Source organism: Equus przewalskii, chromosome 6, assembly GCF_037783145.1.
Source record: "Equus przewalskii isolate Varuska chromosome 6, EquPr2, whole genome shotgun sequence".
NCBI classification, from domain to species: domain Eukaryota; kingdom Metazoa; phylum Chordata; class Mammalia; order Perissodactyla; family Equidae; genus Equus; species Equus przewalskii.
In genome coordinates, this window is record NC_091836.1 from 59,649,145 (window position 1) to 59,672,100 (window position 22,956).

At 42.9% G+C, this 22,956-nt stretch overlaps 1 long non-coding RNA gene across 6 annotated transcripts in view; it reads right to left on the reverse strand.

Annotated features, from left to right (window-relative positions):
• The window catches only part of LOC103564490 (uncharacterized), a 140,846-nt gene that overhangs the window by 33,045 nt on the left and 84,845 nt on the right, over positions 1-22,956 (reverse strand). Inside the window, exon 4 of one of the 6 annotated variants that reach the window (XR_011541529.1) lies at positions 14,888-16,197. The exons of the other annotated variants lie outside the window; for them this stretch is intronic. This is a non-coding gene — a long non-coding RNA (uncharacterized lncRNA). Of the gene's footprint in view, positions 1-14,887; positions 16,198-22,956 lie in introns of those variants that run through there. 6 annotated transcript variants of the gene reach the window in all.

The following is a 22,956-nucleotide window of genomic DNA, read 5'->3' on the forward strand; positions in this document are numbered from 1 at the left end:
AATATTCTATTGTCAGAATGTACCACAGTTTGTTTATCCATTCATCTACTGAAGGACATCTTGGTTGCTTCCAAGTTTTAGCAATTGTGAATAAAGCTGCTATAAACATGTGTGTGCAGGTTTTTGTGTAGACATGAGTTTTCAACTCATTTGGGTAAATATCAAGGAGTGCGATTGCTGAATCATACGGTAAGAGTATGTTCAGTTTTATAAGAAGCTGCCAAACTGTCTTCCAAAGTGGCTGTGCCACTTTGCCTTCCCACCAGCAATTAATGAGAGGGCATTCTTGTTGCTCCACATCCTTGCTAGCATTTGGCGGTGTTGGTGTTTTGAGTTTTTGCCATTCTAATAGGTAGTGGTATCTCGTTTTAATTTGCAATTCCCTAATGACATATGATGTTCAGCATCTTTTCATTTTCCTACTTGCCATCTGTATATTTTCTTTCATGAGGTGTTATTCTCTATTTTTACATAATAGAAATAAATACATGCCAATTATTCAAACAATGCACAAGTTTACAAAGTAAAAAGTCAAACTTCTCTTTCCCTCAATCTCACTACCCAAAAGTAATCATTGTCAACATTTTCTTTGTCTTTCTTCAAGACACTTGTCTATGCATTTACATGCTTACATACGTATATTTTTACACAACCATATAGTTTCTCTTCTAATAGAATTTTTCAAGTTACTTTTAAAATATACGTTCGAGATATATTACTTCAACGTATCTTGGCGATCTTTCAATGTCAGTAATGGCTAAAGAATACGCCAGAGGATGAATGTGCTGTAAAGTAATTGATCAGTTCCTTAATGGACCTTGAAGTCGTTTCCAATCTTCTTTTTACCTTCGAGCAATTCTGTAATGAACTACCTTGTACATATATATCCTTGTACAAAAATGCCAGTATTTCTATAGGATAGATTCTTAGAAATGGAGCTGTTGAGTCACAGATTATATAATTTAACAACATGATAGAAATTGCCCTTAAACTGCCAAGCTGTGCAGAAAAATGGGTATTCCAATTTACGCTCCCATAAACAGTGTTAGAGCATGGATTAGTGTCCAGAAAAGCCTTCAGGGTTCCAAAGAGGTGTCTTAGGGGTCCTCTGAGGGAAAGAAGGGGTAAGAAAAGGGTTGGGAGTCCATGCTGCAGTCTCCTACCCTCTTCAACCAGAGCACATGTGCTTTCATCAATATTCCTTATTGTGATTAGTTTTAAACTCCTCTTGAAGAGAGGTCTCTAACACTAAACCGAACATTTAAAAATCATCAAAATAAGAAATTACTTCTTTTGGTCAACAAACATTAATCCATCAGTTACTTAGAAATGTTTTCAGCTGCAAATAGCAGACAACCCAACAACAATAGATTGAATTAGTGGGGGTTTATTTTTCTCACATAACAAAAACCTAGAGAAAGGCAGCTGTTGCATTCGTTCAGTGGCTCAGTGATCCTTTGGGCCTTTGCCTTATGGTTACAAGATGGCGCCATTCCAGCTCCAACATCATGTTTGCATTCAAGGCAGGATGAAGCGGGGATAGTTTGCACCAGTCACTCTGAGCCTTTTATGAGAGATATGAAATCTCTTCTAGCAGCCTACTAGAAGCTCTCCGCTCTTCCCCAAGACCTTTGCTTCTATCTCATTGGCCAGAATTGTTTTTCCACACAGTGCCTAATAGCTGCGAGGGAGGTTGGAAAAAGAGAATTTTGTTCTTCCAGCCTTTAGAGAAGATGCAGGGAAGGATAAGCAGGTTGGGAATAGATGTTGGGTGAGCCAGCCACCAGGTTCTGCCTCTAAGAGTTCATCATACTAAAGACTAAAGATGCATTACAAATAAGATAGTGCTTACCCTTAAGGTGTTAACAGTTGAAGACAGACATGTAAATAAACAGTTTTATTGCATAAATAGGTGCAAAAAATTTTATATGTCCCAATGCAAAAATATGTAGAGGAGATGTTAGAGGCCTAAAGGAGAGAATGGCTGATTCCATGTAAAGTGGAGAGGGGTTGGGGGAGGCCAGGTAAGACTTCATTCAGGAAGTGATGTTGAAGCAGAGTCTTAGAAAGTGAATAGGGGCTGGCCCCGTGGCTGAGTGGTTAAGTTTGTGCGAGCTCTGCTGCGGCGGCCCAGGGTCTCACCGGTTCGGATCCTGGGTGCGGACACGGCACCGTTCATTAGGCCACGCTGAGGCGGCATCCCACATGCCACAACGAGAAGGATCCACAACTAAAGTACATAACTATGTACTGGGGGGATTTGAGGAGAAAAAGCAGGAAAAAAAAAAGAGATTGGCAACAGTTGTTAGCTCGGGTGCCAATCTTTAAGAAAAAAATAAAGAAAATGAACAGGTGCTCACTGGGCATTCAGAAGGTGAAATGCATTTCACGTAAAGGGAATGGGGACACAGAAGTGCAAACCCATGGGGTGCATTCCAGGAACTGCAAGCAGTTCATTCTGACTGAAGAGGAGGTCTGAGGGTAGGTGGTGGTTGGGGAGGCCTGACAGGAGATGAAGCTGGAGATTTGTGCTGGGGCCGAATCACAGAGGGTCTCCTATGTCCCACCAGGAATCTGGAAGCTCTTGTGACCTGGCCAGTGTCACTGAAATTGTGTCACCTAAGTTGTCTAGTGCAATCACAAAGTGGAAAGCATGTGAAAATAGTCCTAAATGCCTGTCACCTTTGTTGGATTTCCCTCTTTCACCTGTTTGCAGCCACAACTTAATTCCTGAGTGAGCCGCACAGCTACCAGCCCCACTGAGTACTTGCTGGATTAAAACTTGCCACCAACTCCTAAGGGAAGTTAGTGCATTTCTCTGGGCCTCCGTTTCTTTATCTATAAGACAATAATTATCCTCTGTGGTGTAGAACTTTACTTTTTCTTTTCCAAAATGTTTTCAGATGCATAATCCATGAGCATCAGTCTGATATAATTAAAGGGAAAACAACAACAATAACAAAGACTTTTGAGTCAGAAAGACTTGGGTTTGAATCCTAGTTCTCCTTGTGTTAGCTGAGTAACTATGTGAAAATGCCTTGAAGCTTGGTTTTCTCATGTATAAAATGAAAAATGCACCTATCAGTGCTTGGTGCATGGTTAGAGTCCAATAAGTAGCAGTATTTTCACATTCTTCTTAAAAATTTACATTTACCGTATAAGGTAGGTGGAATAGGTCTAATGTTACCCTAAAATTGAAGATCCAGAGGCTTACAGATATTGGTGATTTGCCAAAAGAGCAGCCAGCCAGGTAAGTGGTAGAACTGGGCTCAAAGCCAAGTCTAGACTAAAGTCAGCACTCTTTCCACTGAACCGTGCAGCCCCTCTCCTCCAAGGGAAAGGATGGGATTGGGATCTCTATGACGCCTGTCACTTGCATAGCTACATGAAGACATTACCTAGCCCCACACCCTCCTCAAATCTGAGCCCAAGGAGCACATAGCCTCGAGTTACTTCATGCTTTATAATAATTCCTGTGTGAGATGGGGCCACTCTCGCCCCCTGTCTAGCTTTGGCGTGACTGTAACCTGCAGGGCCAGCGAGCACACACTGACTCCACGCTAAGGTTCCAGATAGCCTCATGGCTGAAGGGCTGCAGTCTAAGAGGAAGAGAGGAGGGTGGGATTTCCTTGTTACGGGTAACACTACACAGCTTTCTGAGAAGCTTGTAAAATGCAAATCTTGGGGAAAAGACTGTCACTCTTAAAAAAATAATGAAAAGATGGGATCATGACACAGAAAGAGATGACTTTTACCAGGAGGAAGGAAAAAGAAAAAAGGAGGGAGTGGCTAGAGCAAAGGAAGACAAAAGGAAATTTGACACTTACAAGGTTGGTTTTGTTAATGCTGCGTGTTTATTTAAACAGAAGGTAAGCAAATGAAATATTTTTAGACTGATACTGCAGGGAGATAAAATGGAGTGAATGCTTTACAGAAATATTCTGAGCATAGCATTAGCACATATTTTCCTAAGAGTTATTTTCCTATTTTGTCTGAATAAATAGTAACCTACTACAGGTACAAACCCTGTGCTAGACACTAGGGAAATGGAAAAGAATGACTGAGACCCTGATCTCAAGGAAAGGTCAATACAGCAGAAAAGACTTACAAATGAACAGGTGATTACAGGATAGGCTGCTACCTTCTACACACTGGTCACTAATAGAGGACAGAGGAGGAAGCTCTTAAATCATGTTGGTGGATGGCCAAGGAATATTTATAATGACACTTATAGAGAACTCATTGTGAGCACTTACCATCTGTCAGGCAGTCTGCTATTGCTTTATGTGGATTATCTCATTTGATCCTTACAATAACGTAGTTACTATTTTATTATTTCATTTTTTAGGTAAGAAAACTGAGACATAGAGAAGTGAGATAACTTACTCAAAATCACAGGTAAATGGTGGATGGAAGATTTCCCAAGGAGAAAATGTGGGCTAAGTGTTAAAAAAATAATTTTAAAAAAATTCAAAGAGAAAAAGGATGTTGAGGAGGGAAAATGGGAGAGTATATTCTGTGCAGAAACAGCAGCAGGAAAGAGACTGGTCAGCAAGTGAGAGCAGGATGCAATTGAAGAACTACAAGTGGTTCAATGTTACTGGAGTGTTCTGTGCACGTCGGGTAATAGAAAGAGTTGAAGCTAGAAAGATAGGCATGGGTCCATTCACAGTGGGCTTGCCATGTCCTGCAAGTGTTTGAATTTTACCCTGAAATTGCTGAAGGATTAAGGAAGGAGAGCAACATAAGAGCAACAAAATAATAACAATAATAACATTGCAGTAGGCTGAATAATGGTCCCCCCAAGATGCTGACATCCTAATTCCTGGAACCTGTGAATATGCTATCTTACATGGCAAAAGGGACTTTGCAGGTGCGATTAAGTAAGGATCTTGAGATGGGGAGATTTCCTGGAGTATTTGGGTGGGCCCTGTGTAATCACAACAGTCCCAAGCAAGTCAGAGTCAGCGAAGGAATTGTGTCAAGGGAAGCAGAGGTCAGAAGAGAGAGAGGTTGGAACATATTATGCTGCTGACTTTGACGATGGAGCAAGTGGCCGTGAGCTAAGGAATGTAGGCAGGCTCTAGAAGCTGGAAAAGGCAAGAAAATAGATTCTCCCTTAGAGCCTCCAGAAGGAATGTGGCCCTGCTGACATTTTGATTTTAGCCCCTTAAGACTCCTTTCAGACTTCTGACCTCCAGAACTACGGGATTATAAATTTGTGAACTTTTAAGCTACTAATTTGTTACAGTAGCAATAGGGAGCTAATGTAATTATTATAGCTACAATTTAAAGAGCATCTATTTTGTACAAAGTATTTTATATACATTAACCCTAAGCCCAGGGCCAACTTCATGGATGTTAACCTGTGCAATCTCACAAGGCCCCATGTTTAGAAGGGCCCTGCACTTGGTTTAATGCTCTGCTGTTGCTGTCTTGAAACTCTTAACAATTATTTAACAAGGGGCCATCCTGCATTTTCATTTTGCACTGGGCCCCACAAATTATGTAGCCTTTCCTGCCTAATCCCAGCACAAATCCTGAAAAATAAAGGTTATACCCATTTTACAAATAAAGAAACTGGGAATCTCAGGGAGGGAGTATAGCTCTGTAATAAATGCCTTGAGTCAGATGGTAGATTCTGTAACTTACCAGTCATGGGCCCTGGACAAGTTTATGAATTCCTTCTGAGCCTCATTTCCTCTTTTGCACAGTAATTATAATATTCACCTTGCAGAGTTGTCATGAGTTGTAGAAATAATATATGTGAAGTGACTACACAGTGTTGGTAAATAGTAAGGACTCAAATAGATAATTATTATTACTCAAAATCCCAGACTTGTTAAGGGCTGAATAAGGATTTCATGCCCATAATTTCCCCACTACTTCTCTTTTCTCTCAGACAGAAGATCATTCTGGCAGAAGAGGCATGGTAGAGGGTAAGACTAGAGGCAGAGAGTCCAGTTCAGAAATTGTGGCAATGTATTAGACAACTTCTGGAAAGACTGTCCATCTCATGCACTCTCTTTTTCTCTGATAATTGCCTCCAATACATGAAGGTCATCCTACAGCAGCTGTGTTTCCATCACCTGACTCAGCCTCTCCACCCTCTTTGTCTTCGCTGGTCCCAAGAATCTCCCAGAAATTTAGTATTTTGAACTGAGAGATACAGAGGCTGAGCACTGTTGGAACCAAGTCACATTCATAGCAGACCCACGAGAGAGGGTACATGGGCAACCTGCTTGCTGCTGAGGTCCCTGGAACCACCCTGGAAACTGCCCTTCCACAGTGATTGCTCAGTTCCTCCTTTCATTCCATGCTTGTATCCATTCAATACATCTTTTTCTTTTCCTTCCTAAAGTGACAGAATTACAACCAATAGAACCCAAACTAATATGTGCAACAATACCACAATTATTGGGAGAAATAACAAAAACATGAATCAAATTAGTGTAATAGGTTTGGAGACAAGAAGATGCACTTGAGTGACATTTAGGAATATGTAGGGTAGGGAAGGAGTTAGGAGTGACTTCCAGGTTTCTGACCTGGATTATTGGGTCAATGTTACTACCATCACAAAGATGGTGAATCTGGGAAAATATGGAGTGATTGGAGGGGGAAATATTGGACTTGACATGGCTAAGGGACATTGAAATGGAGATATACAGCAGGAAGTTAGATATGTGTATCTGGAATTCAGGAGAGAAGTCTGGGCTGGAGATAAAATTTGGGAGTTTTCAGCATTGACATAGTCATGCCATGGGGAGTGGATGAGTTTGCCCAGAGTGTTAAATGGAAAAAGAAGAATCCCAAGAATGAATCCTGGGGAATACCAATCTCTAAGAGGTGGGTAAAGAAAAAGAAACACTCAAAGGAGATTGAGAAAGAATGGTCACAGATGGAGGAGCAAAACCAGGAGTTATGCTAAATGAGGGGAGAGTTTGAAAAAGGAGGTATCTAAATCAGTTCAGCATTGTAGCAGCATTCTCTTCATCTATGGCTGAGGATACAACCATCCTATCAAGCATAACTGAACTATGCTCCCACACCCAGGAAATTCCTTTAAGCTCCATCTGCCACCCCTTGCTTTGATCCTTAGATTCTCCCACACTGCCTGGCCTCTTTAGATCAATAATGATGATCTATGTGATGGCCATAAAAACACGGTAAGCTTACCAACAGTAAAAGAAGTGCCAATTGAAACAACCTTAAGCTTCTATTATATGCTATATTATTAGTGTGCATGAATAAAGCAATCAAGCCTTCTGTTGGCAGAGGCTAAGAGGAAGTAGGCAGGCATGAGCTTTGTAGGTGGTATTTTACACAGTCAACTTTTGCAGAGTTATCTGGAAAGCAGCAGCAAAGCTATGTGTGCCCTTTGTTCCACTTGGGAACATACCTCAAGGAAATAAGCTAAAGGAAAAAAATAATAAGTCGTACAGATCCTAGTGCCACTACTTATAAAAGCATAAAACTGGAAACAATGCAAATCCTCAGCTTTAAAGTAAAGCTTAAACAATGTCAAACTAACTGCTTTGGAACACTGTGTAATCATTAAAAATGACAACCATGTGGATATGGAAATGTACCTAAGAAATAATGTTAAGTGAAAAAAGCAAGGCACTAAGTGCTGGTGAAGGTGTGGAGAAACTGCACCCTCATATGTTGTTGATGGGAATGTAAAACGCTGCAGCCACTTGGGAAAGCAGTCTGGCAGTTCTTCAAAAGGTCAAATATAAAGTTACCATTTGACCCAGAAATTTCACTCCTAGAGAAGGAAAACATGCACCCACACAAAACTTGTACATGAATATTCATAGCAGCATTATTCATAATAGCCAAAAGGTGGAAATAACCCAAATGTCCATCAGCTGATGAATGGATAAACAAAAGGTGGTATATCCACACAATGGAGTATTATTTGGCCATGAAAAGGAGTGAAGTACTGTTAACGTGCTTCAGCCTAGATGAACCTTGAAAACATTATGCTGGGGGCCAGCCCCGCCGCAGAGCGGTTAAGTTCGTGTGCTCCGCTTAGGCGGCCCAGGGTTTCACCAGTTCGGATCCTGGGCGTAGACATGGCACCGCTTGTCAGGCCATGCTGAGGCAGCATCCCACGTGCCACAACTAGAAGGACCCACAACTAAAATATACAACTATGTACTGGGGGGATTTGGGGAGAAAAAACTAAAAAGAAGATTTGCAACAGTTGTTAGCTCAGGTGCTAATCTTTAAAATAAATAAATAAATAGGCCTTCTTTAAAAACAAACATTATGCTATGTGAAAGAAGCTAGTTACAAAAGACCACATATTATATAATACCGTTTATATGAAGTGTCCAGAATAGGCAAATCTATAGAGACAGAAAGTAGATTAGTGGTTGTTTAGAGTTGGGGGTGGAGGGAGGGAGAATGGGAGGATTGGGGGGGTGATAGCTAAAGGGTACAGGGTTTCTTTTGAGGTGATAAAAATGTTCTAAAATTGATTGTGGTGAGGATTGCACAATTCTGAATTCACTAAAAATCATTGACTTGTACACTTTAAATGGGTGAACTGTATGGTATGTAAATTATCTCTCGATAAAGCTGTTAGAAAAATTTTACTTTTTTTGGTGAGGAAGACTGGCCCTGAGCTAACACCTGTGGCAGTCTTCCTCTATTCTGTATGTGGGATGCTGCCACAGTGTGGCTTGATCAGCGGTGTGTAGGTCTGTGCCTGGGATCCAAACCCATGAACCCCTGGCCACCAAAGTGGAACGTGCGAATTTTAACCAGTATGCCATAGCACTGGCCCCCACAAAAATTATTCTAAAAAATCATTGAACTTTATATTTACAACAGTTGAATTTTATGAAATATACATAATACTTCAATAAATATTTTTTTTTAAAAAAAGCAAAGCACAAACTGGTTGTTGTTTTGCATACATCTGTATTTTGTAAAATAACAAAGACTGGAAGAGACTGAGAGTCAGTCGAGGTATAACACAAAGATTCTAGATTTGAAATTAAAAGGCTAGGTTCCATTCCTCATCCTGCCATTTCTAACCATGTGACCTTGGGCACATGGTGGAAACCCTCTGAGGCTTAGTTCCTTCATTTGTACAATAGGGATATTAGTTCCTACCTCATATGTTTATTTTAAGGCATAAATGTTTAGTGGGTTCATTTTCTTGCCCTTTCAGATTGTTGAAGCATGAGGTTAAGAGAATATGGCAATAAAAAGTGAGATAACATATGTGAAAGGGATTTGAAAGTGAAATCTTCCATAAAAGAATAAGATAATCCGGATCCCCATTCCACACTGTGGCTGAGGAAACAGCACCAGCATAGCGTCAGTCTCAAAAGGGAAGGACACTCCTTTTGCCTACATGCCTTGAAAAATGCCTTTATAACTGACTGTGTGGAAATTAAGAAAAGCTTTCCAAATTCTGAAAATGTACACTAGTTAAAAGGTAATTTGGGGGCGACAGAAAGGAGCTAAGGTGTGTTAATGCCAAGTTACCATAGCAACATGTTCTGGCTCTATCTTCCCATTCCTGAGCCTACCCCCAGATGAGACGATGAGCCCAGTGAACACCGGAACTAAGCCATTCTACATGAAATTATTTTCTCCACATGCAGATGGAGGGGGGCATTTGCACTTCTCCACAAATACTGTTTGAAGGGAGAAGCCCTCTGAAGTTTTACAAGATTTTTTCTTTCTTCAAAATCAGAATCAAGATCCTATACACCCCTCACAATACCTGGCATGTGCTAAGTACTCAATATATAGTTGTGTAATGAATGAATGATCAGAATTTACCCAGAAGTCCAAGGTTGGAAAAGAATACCATAGTTTATTAGAAAAAGGAGTCTAATATATTGGACCCTAGGAATTTCAGAAAGGAGGTCTAAATTCATACTCCACATAATTTGGTGTCTGTTCCAAGCCACATAGTTTTTTCACATCTGGATCTGCCCCATTAATTAAAGTGCTTCAGCCCGTAGCAAATTCCCCTCAAATATCACACTTATTATTCTGAAAAGACAAGTGTCACTCCACAAGTGTTATTCAACCTGTTATATCTCACACATTTCAAATGCTGTCCTCCACCCTTCCCAGTTCTGAGGCCTGATCTTGGTAGAGAAGGGAGCCTGACCCAGCTCACATCTGGGTAAATCGTTTCCTCTTCATAGCAGGCAGAGGCAAACATCCTGAGTGCCAGGAGGGCTGTTTTTGAAATCATTCTTGTGGAATTAGAAAATCTTCCTCAACTCCAGGAGCCAGGCTCTCCATCCCATCATGGAGTCAGGCTTTGAAAGGGACTCAGAGCTCAAGATAAACTTCATATCTGCTCCCTCTTCACCCTAAAATTCTCACATTTTTGGCACAACCTGTGGGCCCCCTCTCTCCTGGAAGACCTTTCCTTCTTGTGATCTCAGCCACTGTAAGAAACCCCTCAGGTCAAAGAGGAAGAACAGAGAGGTGTCCTCATCGTCACCAGACTTGCCGAGAACTGCTTCAAGCCAGCAATCACAGCACCTGTTGACCGCTGAGCAATGACACCTGGCAAATGTGATCTCAGTTAATCCCCACAACAGTCCCGGAAGGCAAGTAGTATTGATTCCCGTTTTACCTTGGAGGAAATCGAGGCTCAGAGAGGCCTTATAGTTAGTCAGTGACTGAGCCATTATTTAAACCCAGAACTGACTGAGTACAGGGTTGATTGCATCGGAAACACCTAAAACGAGCAGAAGCAGCAGTAAGCTTGGGCCAATACCACTATCCACCAGAGATTTTGGGGGAGAGCAAGGGAAGAAAAACCTGGCTCTGACAATGCCTTAGTAACACTTAGACCTTATGAATACTAATTTTAGACCGTAATCATAGTAGCATATGTGTCGTGGTTGGTGGCAGTAGGAAAGGACTGTACAGGAAGTACCAGGACCAGATTCTGGTACCCAGATTCAGATTAATTGGGAAGATCAACCCATACCAGAGGTGGCTCTGCCTCTACACTCCTTCCTCCACTCCCTTTCCACCCATCTAGACCCATCTTCTCTGTGAAAGCTTTCCTGTCCCCCGACATGAACCCCAGCATCAATTCCTTGCTATATGTTCTTTCCACTTTGTTGTGTCTCGGTTATAGCCCTTCCTTATCAGATTTTATTTTAGTATTTTATTTATCTTTCTTCCCTACCTATCTAGAGCACCTTGAGGTAAGCACCTGTGTCTTAGTCATCTTTGCACCCAGCACCTTGAACAGTTCCTGGTAAATAAAAAGTCTCAAGTCAATGTTGCTACTCGATAAACCATGACCTTCTCCTAGTCTTATTTTTCCAGTTTTAAACCAGTACCCTTGCTATCCCCACATCCTGACTCGGATGGGAATTTTGAGCATCTTGTATAGGACATTTGTCAGGGATTACATTTTTTATTGTCTGCCCAGCATCTGAGCCCCCTTTGTCTGTCTAGGGGAACTGCCATTGCATGAGACATGGGTCTCATGGGAGGCAGAGTATGTCTTCCCCTTATGGAAGTTGGAAAAGAGGTCAGACAGTTGCCCTTCTCGATTCCTGGCAGCTGAAGTGCACGCATATGATCTAAGCTTGGCCCAGCTGATGCCCTGCCCAAGACTTTGAATTTAAAGCAAACGGCACAAGAAAGAGAGACCATTTAGAATTTGTGCTGGGGGCAGCACTGTTGTCCACTGCTCAGTCGGGAGTGGCAACAGCATCTTAACTGGGATGTTTCTGTGTTGTGGTCTCCTTTGGTTCATGTCGATTTTCCAAGCTTGATTCTCTAGCCTTCCTGTCAATCCTGTGGTCTTCCGGATATCTCTCAAGTAAATTCCTTTCCTGATTAAAACAGCCAGAGGTGGCTTCTGTTATTTGCAAGCAAGAGCCCTGACTGATATGGGTGGTGGGTCCATAGTATGTGGTCCTGGATCCTGGGAAACCAAAAACCAACAAGAACTTCTCTCTGATCCAAACCCAAGACAGAGATACAGGATTACCTTTCAGTCTGCTGTACTTTTAGTTTCCACATCCATTATCACATTTCATCCTCACAACATCTCTACCTGTAGGCAGGGTGTGTGTGGGGGCGGGGGGGATAGGTAGTAAAACAAGATTTTAAGATGCGAAAAGTGAAACTCAATGAGACTAAATGTCTTCCCTGAGGTCTCCAAACTGTGGCAGAACCCAGATTACAATCTAAATTTCTTAATTTCCAACCCAAGGATCTTTCACCAAAATAACGCTGAATGAATAACTTGTTGTTTTGTTTTTGCTTGAGGAAGATTAGCCCTGAGCTAACATCTGTGCCAATCCTTCTCCACTTTATATGTGGGTCACTGCCACCGAATGGCTGACAAGTGGTATAGGTCCAGGCCCAGGATCCAAACCTGTGAACCCAGACCACCAAAGCAGAGCATACTGAATTTAACTACCATGCCACAGGGCAGGCCCCTGTATTGAATTTTTTAAAGTATTTAAGTATATTCACAAATATTCATCAAGGATGTGTTATTTGCCAGTCATTGATTAGGACAATGGGCTCCCTCTATTATGTTTTCCGAAAAGTACTGTATCAATAGAACATATACATTCATAATAGTTTCCAATTAGGAAGCAGTGTAATATTGTTGCCAAAACCTAAACCAGACTGCTTGGGACCAAACCCTGGCTCCCCTACTTACTACCTATGCATAGTACAATCTGTCAGTGTCCTCCTCATGAACTCTCAGCCCTCACCCCTATGCCTCGAGGTCTGCTTACCGAGAACACCTGTGACTCCCTGTGTGACAAACACGCTTGGCCCTTGTGCAAGGGAAGCTAGGAATGCCAGAGTTAACTTCCCAGCAACAGTCCTCAAATGATAGAGGGAGATTTGGTGTGAAATACCCCAGCTTCCTCACCTCTTGGTGGGAATAACTCTGAGGAGTATTCCTCGCTGTCTTCCAAAATTCCCCAATGGAACTGAGCTCCAGTTGCCCTCAGTGGTAACCTGCTTGATAGCACACAGTTTCCTGCCTCCTTCTCTCCACTCATTTCCCTACCCCTTGACTGGCATTTCTGGGATCACCCCCTAAATAAACTACTGGTACTTGAATCTTTTTCTCGTGGTCTGCTTCTGGGGGATCCCAAACTAAGACACCGTGTGACCCTGGAAAAATTACTCAAATAACAACCTATAAAATGAAGATAATATTACTTACCTCATAGGGGCAAATTCATGAAAGAACTTAGCCTGATTCCTGGCACGTAATCAGCATTCGGTAAGTGCTAGCCATTGTTATGTGTGCAGCACTTTTGGTTCTCAGAGAACTTACCCACACATTCTTTCACTTCTTCCTCTTCAATCAGAGTCTCGCTTTCCTCTCTAGCTTCATCTCTAGCCATCCCACTACACTTCCTGCCTCACTCCATGCCAGACGCTGTTCCTTACTTCAGCCCTGCTCTCCTGTGGGCACATCTCTGAAATGACCAATCCCTTTCACAAATTTGAGACTCAGCACAGGCTGCCCTCCTTGCCTGGGCCTACTTCTCCCGCCCCAGATTTATCTCCTAGTGATGGCTACCTGTCTATCAAGCCTCCACTGAGGTTTACCTCCTCTAGGAAGTGTTCTCCACTCTCTTTCCTTCCTCTTCTGTCCGCACCACACCCACACCCACATCCGCAGAAACACGTACGTACCCTACCCACTGGGGGCATGCAAGGAGAACACCTAACCCAGGTGTACTCTCTCTCACTGCATATTACCTTGGACTGTAATCATTTGCTTTCCTACCTGCCTCCATCACTAGATTGTGAACATCTCTGCAGCAGGGGCTGTATATTTGTTTCTATGTTTCTGGTGCCTAGCATAGTGCCCATCTCAAAAACTGTAAAATTATTTTTAAAATAAGGGAATGAAAACAAACCTTTGAAGTAGGGATATTATCTCCATTTTTCAGTTGAGGAGACAGGCTCAAAATTTTGACTCCATTTAAGATTGTACAGTTAATACATGGCCGAAGAGGAGCTCAAAACTGTTCATTGGCTTCAAGGTTGAACATTTCTTCTACAACCCCACAGCTACGAGGACTTTTGTGCTAGAGATGCCCTTCATATCCTTCCTACTGTCACATCCTATTCTTAGAAAATTAATTCCATCCACAGGCTTGGAAGGAAGGCAGTTTTCCATTCCAAGTGACCCAGTCCTCAGCCATGGTTCATTGGCTCAGGAGTAGACATCTGACCCAAGAGGAAGCCCACTCAAACCCTCTCTCCTGGGAATCCAGAAAGATAGGACCAATTGGCTGTGGGCACTGGATCTGTTAGGTGGCAGAAATAAGGGCACCTGAGGTCGACATGTTGGGACTTCTGTTTTGGGTCATGAGATTACGGTCTGAACAACCCTGTTGACCACCAGTGTGGTCGATTGAGATCAGATAAGAGAGTTCATGCTTTGCCACCTAATGCTCTGTTTTTGAAAATAAAAGTGTTATCTTTTTAAAATAATGTGCATAACATTATAGATTAACATAGACCTAAAGAGCAAATGAAAGATTCAATTATAAGTATTAGTATTTATATAATTTCACACTTATCTCATTACTTTTTATGATTATTGGATCTACTGAATATAATCTGGGTTCTTCTACACATTTCCATTCAGCCATAAACACAGCACACAGTTAGAACTATATGTGAACCTGTTGAAGGAAAGTCAACTCATGTCACTTCTCTGACCCATAAGGTGCCACATGGTCTCTCCATCTGTTATGTAACCTCTCTGATCTCCTGTTACTCATGCCCTTGTTATACTGGCCTCCAAATTCCTTCAACATGCCAGCCACGTTTCTGCTTCATGGCTGTGTTAGTTTCCTAGGGCTGATGTAACAAACTACCACAAACTGGGTGGCTTAAAACAACAGAAATTTATTGTCTTACAGTTCTGGAGGCTGGAATTTCAAAAACAAGGTTTTGGCAGAGCCATGCTCCCTTTGGATCCTGTAAGGGAGAATCCTTCCTTGCCTCCTCCTAGCTTCTGGTGGTGGCTGTCAATCCCTGGCCTTCCTTGGCTTGCAGCTGCCTCACTCCGATCTCTGCCTCATCACCTGGCATTCTCCCTGCAGTCATACATATTGGATTGGGGAGCACCCTAAAGACCTCATCTTAACTCAATTACATCTGCAAAGTCCCTATTTCCAAATGAGATAACATTTCACGGGTCCCATGGACTAGAACTTCAATACATCTTTTTTTTTTTTTAAAGATTGGCACCTGAGCTAACAACTGTTGCCAATCTTCTTGGGTTTTTTTCTGCTTTTTCTCCCCAAATCCCCCCAGTACATAGTTGTGTATTTTAATTGTGGGTCCTTCTAGTTGTGGCATGTGGGACACCGCCTCAACGTGGCCTGATGAGCGGTGCCATGTCCGCGCCCAGGATCCGAACCAGTGAAATCCTGGGCAGTGGAAGCGGAGCGCATGAGCTTAACCACTGGGCCTCGGGGCTGACCCCATTCAATATATCTTTTGAAGGATACAATTCAACCCACAACAATGGCCTTTACAGCTGATCCTTCTGCCTGGCTTGCTCTTTTCCCACATGTCAGTATTGCTCACCCTCTCACTTCCTTCTGGTCTTTACTCACATATCACTTTCTGGGTGAGGACTTCCCATGGCCACCTTACCACTGAAATGGCAACATCCATCCCTCAGTATTTCCTAGTCCCCTTCTCTGCTTTATTTTCCTCTTTAGCACTTGTCATTAGCATATTATATGTTGTATTTCACTTATTTATATTGTTTATTGTCTGTCTCCCCTGGTGGAATGTAAACTCCAGGAGGGCAGGGATTGTTGTGGGTTTTGTCCACTGCTGTGGCACCAGCATCTACAACAATGCCTGGCACAAGGGAGACTTGCTGAATGTGTACAAGAATCTCCACGTCCGAAACCCTTCATGGCACGTGTTCAGAGCTCAAGACTGCTGCAGCTCCACTGATGATCAGAGTCTCCACAGACCTTCTTCTGTAGCCACAGGCTTTAACTCCCTAAACATGAAGCCAAGTGTCTTGGTTCCCCATACAGAGGAGTCGGAAGGGGAAATATCTCAGCCCCCAAGTTCTGGTTGTTGGAACTCATGTCCGCCAGGCATATCTGAAGGAAGAGTAAGGCAGTGTCTCCCCTATCTGGTCTTTGGTTTCTGGATTTTCCTCCTCTTCATCTACGAAATGGAATAGAAGGAAAGGGATTAGGGCTATGGAGTCTCTAAGTTTGTCAAAACAAAACCCTCTTCTGATCTTTTCTGTCCACGTGATGGCTTTTCTATCTTCGCCAGACTTCCTTCTTTCTCCCCTGATGCTGACTTAGAGTTTCACGAGGACTTTCCATCCAGTGGTTCCCCCAGCAGCTGACACTCACACAGCTACTTCGGAATTCTGGTATGACTCTTGGGGTTGTAAAACTTTCAGCCTTTAGTATTGTGATGGCTAATTTTATGTGTCAATTTGGCTGGGCCATGATACTCAGATATTTGGTCAAACGTTATTCTGGATGTTTCTGTGAGGGTGTTTTGGATGAGATTAACATTCAAATCAGTGGAGTTTCAGTAAAGTAGATTGCCATCCATAATGTGGGTGGGCCTCATCTAACCAGGTGAAGGCATGAACAGAACAAAAGATTGACCTCTCCAGAGCAAGAGGGAATTCTGCCAGCAGATTGCCTTTGGACTTGAACTGCAACATTGACTCTTTTCTGGTTCTCTAGCCTGCTGGCCTACCTGCAGATTTTGGACTTGCCAGCCTCCATAACTGTATGAGCCAATTCTTTAAAATCTATCTATCCATCTATTTATCTGTCTGTCCGTCTATCTATCTCTCCTATTGGTTCTGTTTCTCTAACACAAACATTATCAGCATTTCGTACAGAATGAATCCTTTAGACAACAGTGAAACAGAACTTCCTGGTATTTTCTGACACAGAGTTAACATATTCTGCTTCTTATGAAAAAGTAAAACTCAGGCAGCATGTTTTTTTCTAGTCCTGGGGGTCCAGTTATGAGACCGAGAGCCTCCGTGGAGAGGGGGGCTTACAAAAGACATAGAAGATGGAGTTCCAGAGAATGAGGAAACTAGTTTATTACCAACAGACCACGCTCAGTTCCAGAAAAGACAGGGTAGGAAAACATTCACTTTCTCCAATAATCAAGAAGCCAAGAAAGCTTTACTGAGTTGGGACAGAAGGGAAGGAAGATAATGCTTTTCTTCGCTTCCTGAATAACTTCAGATCAGGATCTTAATTGAAAAGTAGAATTATTTTCTTTATCTGGTTTTGCCATGGACTAGCTGTGTGACCTTCAGCAAAATACTACCCTTCTCTGGACCTTCATTTTCTCACTGTTAAAATGAGGTAGTTGAATTAGATAATCTCTCTCAACCACACCAAACTCTAATTCCACGCATAGGGCCTAACATTTAGTAACACCTAGCACATCGTGGACCTTATAAATACCAGCACTGAATGAATAAATGAGGGTTAAAAAAAACTATGTAGGTAACTTTTGAAGAGAAATCAAGGAATGTCATCCCGTAGAGTCACATAAAAGAAGTTTTTAATAAACTCGAAAAATCCTTATTTTAATCAAAAAGGCATTTCCTGAAATTTGTTTTATATATTCAGAGCACTAGATAGTGAGGTACAAAGTTATTTTGACCAACTCTGTGCCCCTGAGGGTCTCACCATTTTGTTGGGGTGACAGGAAGTGCATACCAAAGATGCCAAATGACGACAGAAGGAACGTCTGCAGAGCCTGGTTAGTGGTATTTATATTCTAAGGTCTCACAGTTTCCAAGGTTCATGGATAAATTTGAGAGGGGGAGGACCAGCTGAGTGACCTCATGTGGTCCCAACTTTTCCACTCCATCTTTACGACATTTTCTGTCTCCATCCTAAGCCGACCAAAAAGTGCAGCAGCAGGGTACTCATCCGCTGCCCCCCATACCCCCTGGAGCTGCAGGCAGGTAAAAACAAATTGCCCTCTGCTTTTCTGTCCTGCCCCAGATTCTTTAGTCAAGTCAGACTTTTGCCCAGTTCAAGCCGAGAATTGTTCTGTATCAGCTAACTCCCTGAAAGTCAGCTGACTAATAGTTTTCTATCTTCATTTTAAAGCAGCCTAGAAAAGTCTTGAGTTTCTGGAAAGTCCCTCTGAGTCACAGCTCAGAAAAACCTTTACATGTCATCCTATTTTGACATAAAAAGGCCTTCAGCTTTTAGACCAGAAGAGCAGCCTCCTTGTTCTCAAATAAAGTGAGTGTGGCTCCAGACCCTGACACAGGCAGGCCTGCCTCCTACTTCCAGCCGCATCACTTAGGGACAGTGGGTGTTTGACGTGCCACTTCTCCTCTCTGAACGTTAGTCGTCTTCTCTGTACAGGGAGGACTATAACAACCCCACACACACACTCCCCCCCGCCACCTCACACCCTGCCACATGGTTATTCTGCGAATTCAATGAGATCATGTATGTGATGGTATTCTGCACTATGCAAATGCAAGTTCTCTTTATCATCAGATTTGAGCTTTAATGAGTCATTTCAGACATCAGTTCTTGATGTATGTGTCCTTCGCTTAACCTCACCGCCAACTGTTTCTCCTCCTTTTTCTTTGCTTGTTTCTGGAAGAAATTATAAAGTTGGCCCTGTGCATACTCCTGAGTCTATTCCTATACCTTACCTAAAATCTTCCTGGCTCCAATCTCCCCTCCCAGTAGAGCCTACTAGCTCTTCCTTTCTCAGTCTGTCAATAATTATTCAGGATGTTTTCTCCCAGTCCACTCTATCACCATACACAGCTGCATACTTGACACTGGCATACTTAATGTTTGATCTAGTTGCTGTCATGTGTAGAAACCCAAACAACGATAGACTAAATGTCAAGAGTCCTGTGTTCCGGAATTAGCATTGTTTTTGATTATCCAGGGAGCACTGGGCCATTCAGTTTGATAAACATCTATTCAGGTTGGTGGTAGAGGGGGATGTTGCCTGCCGTGCATAAACTCAAAATTTTGTAGGTCACATGAATAAGGAAACCTCCAACTATGAGCAATGTGCTATATAGTAGCACACATACAAATAATATGTGTATACAGAGGAAGGAACATTTTAATCAACCTTCAAAGGTTGTAGAGGTACCACTTCAGAGAGAAGGAGGTGACATCTGAGCTAGGCCTTGAAGGATGACTAAGATTTTACAAGGCCAATAAGGAAATCAAGTGGAAAGAACAACATTAAGACATGAACAAAATAGTGTGATGCAGAAATGGGAAGAGTTTGGTGTGGCCAGAGCACAGGGTGCCTGGTAGGGAGGGCAGGAGATGAAACTAGAAGGAAGTTTGGGCTGAGGTTGTGCGGACCCAGCTCGTTAGGCTTAGACATTTGGGCCATATTTTCTCCAGCTCTTCTCAACCAGGGTTCCACAAGAATACTCAGCCCTCTTGACATAATGCACCCATTGGACAACTCAATTTCTCCCCTGTATACATAGAATGAGACTAGCTATATACGATCCTGGAGAAAATAGTCACTCAAATAATTTTCTGTAGGACTTGATTCTCACATGGAAACCCAGTTGGGAATGGCTGCTAGGCAATGATAAGCCATCCAACATTTATAGAAAGCAAGTGACATCCTCACGTGTCATAGAAACATTGCTCTGATGACAATGAGAAGAACGTTTTTAGAAAGAGTACAGGTAGAGAATAAGAGATGAACTAAAATTCTATTGCAATGATTCAGGTGAGTCATGATCAGGGCTCAGGATGATGACAGTAGCAATGGAGGAAAGGGACATCCCAGAGACATTTAGGAGGCAGAATGGATGGAATACTTCAGTGCTGTCTCCCCTGGCTTCCCAGCTATGATCTGGAGTCGCTTGCTCTCTTCAGCTGCAGTCTGGAGGCTTCCTGAGGAGTGTGAGAAATTCATCAGCTACAACCCACCATGGGAGTAGGGAATGCCGCCACTAATCTGGACTTTATTGCGCCTCTGGTGAACCCTGCACACCCTGATAGCCTCTGAGTTAAGACTTTTCTCTTTATGCCCCATCACCCTCCTGGACCTGTTGGTCCAGTCCTCACAACTGACCTTCAGCCTAATTCCCCTCTCCAGCAGCACATTTCCCCGCTGGGTCAGAAGCCCTGCCCCGAACTCCAGACTGCTCGGCTGGAATCCTGACACTCTGCTTCCCTATCCCAGCCCATTATTCTAGGGGCTAGGTCTGCTCCCTGGCCCCCACCCCCCACCCCGGCCCAATAATCCTGCAGCAGAGTTAACATTGCCAGCTTCAGTCCTGCTTGATCCTAGCTTCCTCCTCCTGCCCAACAGGCCCTGTGTGGCTGAGGTTCCATCATGCCTCACACCTAAACCGACCGGAGTTGAGAGATGGCCAAATCTCATCTGAGGCCCATTCTCTCATTTGTGACATGAGAGAGTTATTCTAGGTGACTTCTAAGGTAGCTGCTTTCCAACACTAACATCCTGTGTTTCTAAGTAGGCCAACTGTAAAAGAAGGCTGCACTGGTACAGAACAATCGAGGCTGGGAGTGAGTGAGTCAGACTCAGCAAAAGTGTCAAGTTAACTGAAGCCAAGAGATTAGAGGGCAGCACACCACTGGGCAGACAGCAGCTAGAGACTCAAGCCACAGATTAGCCTACCCAGACAGCTGTGTGGACAAGATGACTGACGCCACACCCAGTTTATTAGTCACATTTATCTTCAAGGAATTAACAACCTCATTTTGCATTCCCCCAAAGGACAATATTCACTTATGATCTAAAGCTATTTAGTATGATGATTGTAATTCTACCTTTGCTCATGGTTAGTGCTGGTGATTTCAGATTCAATATTATCCCATTAGTATTTTGCCCATTTCCTTGAAATAACCATCCAGTGAGTACTCTCTGAACTTCCTAAGTTCCTCCCGGAGGCTTCTCAGGGGATCTGAAAGAAGGATGCAGGTCTTTGGAGACCTAGGTTTGAACCCCACAGCTACTTGTTAGTCAGGTGATTCTGAAGAAGTCCACTAATCTCTCTGAGCTTTGGAAATAGGATAATAATACCTGCCTTGCAAAGCTGTAGCCCAGACTGAAAGTGCCTGGCACACAGAAGGTTCTCAATAAAGGAGTTCTCCCTCACACCAAGTCAGCTGCTTTCCATCTCTTTAAGTCTCTGTGCCCTCAGAATTGTTTCTCCAGGGCTTGTCTGGATTTTTTCCTTTTTCTCCTACCGGAGCCTACAAGGTCCCTACCGGTCCACACAGGTTCCTGCTTCAATTCCAGACCTACAGCATGCCAAGTCAGCATGAGCACTTCCTGGAGTAGGGGCTTTTTTTTTTTTTTCTGGTCAGGGCTGAGCAATCATAGGCCAAGAAAAATCTTGGTCAGAAGATGAGATCATAGCTGAAGTCTCTAAGAGCCCCATTGTCTCAGCTCCAGGGTCTGTTATGTCGAAGATGTAAATGCCAGTGCTGTGATTCAGAGCAGGGCCAGTCAGGAGATTTCAAGAGACAGTGGTGAAGTGGACAAGGTAGGGTTCTGCCAAGCTGCTGAGCACAGGAATTAGCTGTGGGACTCACATCTGTGGCTGACTAGGGGCTAAAATTCTTGGTTCTTCCTTCAAGGGGATTCTGGTATCAGGGACCAATGTAGACATGGGCTGAAAGAGACTTAGAGATCATTTAGATCTACTTTCTTTTACACAGATGGAGAAACTGAGGCCCAAACGAGGGAAATGACTTGCCCAAATCCACACAGAGAGAAAGGACCCAAACTGCACCTAATCCCAGGTCTCTAGATTCGATGTCCACAGGTGTGTCCGTTATCCTATGAAAAAATGGTGGTTGTTAAAATTCAACACCTTGCGAACACTCAGTAAATTTTATTGTTGAATAACAAGTGGAGGGAATGTTTGCTAACAGGATTTCTAAACAGGAGAGCATTCACTAATTCACTAAATATTTGTTGAGTCTCAGAAGGTAAGGAAGGGCCACTTTGTGAAGGATGTGAATGCCATGCTTAGGAGTGTGACTTCTATTTTGTAGGCAACCTGAAGCCGTCAAAGAGTTCAGAGGATTGACATGATCAGTTTTAGAGATATCATTCTGGTAGCAGAGAAGAGGATGGATTGGAAGCTGTCAGGTTAGATGCATGAGGATATAGAAGGCTTTTAGAGTGGACATGATTGACTGAGGTGTAAAGAAGGGCAGTGGCAGTAGGACAGAGAGAAAGCAGGAGAGCCAAAGCGCATTTCCTTTTTTTTTTTTTATTGAGGTACCATTGGTTTATAACATTATATAAATTTCAGGTGTACATCATTATATTTTGATTTCTATGGAGATTACATCATATTCACCACCCAAAGACTAATTACCATCCATCACCATACACATGTGCCTAATCACCCCTTTCACCCGCAGGTCATTTCTTAAATGCAGTCAATGGGGCCTGTGGTCAGGGGGACGACAGGTGTGCCAGAAGGGGCAGAAGGCTGGGCCCTAGGCCAGCCGAAGCACAACCCCTCAAGACCTTACACTCCTGCCTAGGGTCCCAGACTGACCAAGTAGACTTCATTCATTGCAGGGCAGCTGTTTGATGGCCACAGCACTGGTCAATAATAGTCACTGACGTTCTTACTGTGTGATAAACCAAGGTGGTCTGTTTCCCCAGCAAAGATGGTTGGTTGTGACACAGATAGGAAGTCCTTTTAAAAGTGTTATCTACTTAGAAGCCTTCAGGTAACAGTAAAAATTCTTAAAAATTAAATCTTCTAGTTTCTACACCTTGGCTGGATAATGTAAATTTCCTGGTAAAAGGTAAGTAGCATCCACTACTGGCTATGGAGGTCACATATTATAACAGTTAATGGAATTTTGTGTCAGGCAGTCCTGGGTTGAGTCCAGACTGGTAATCACGAGCTGTGTAACCTTGAGC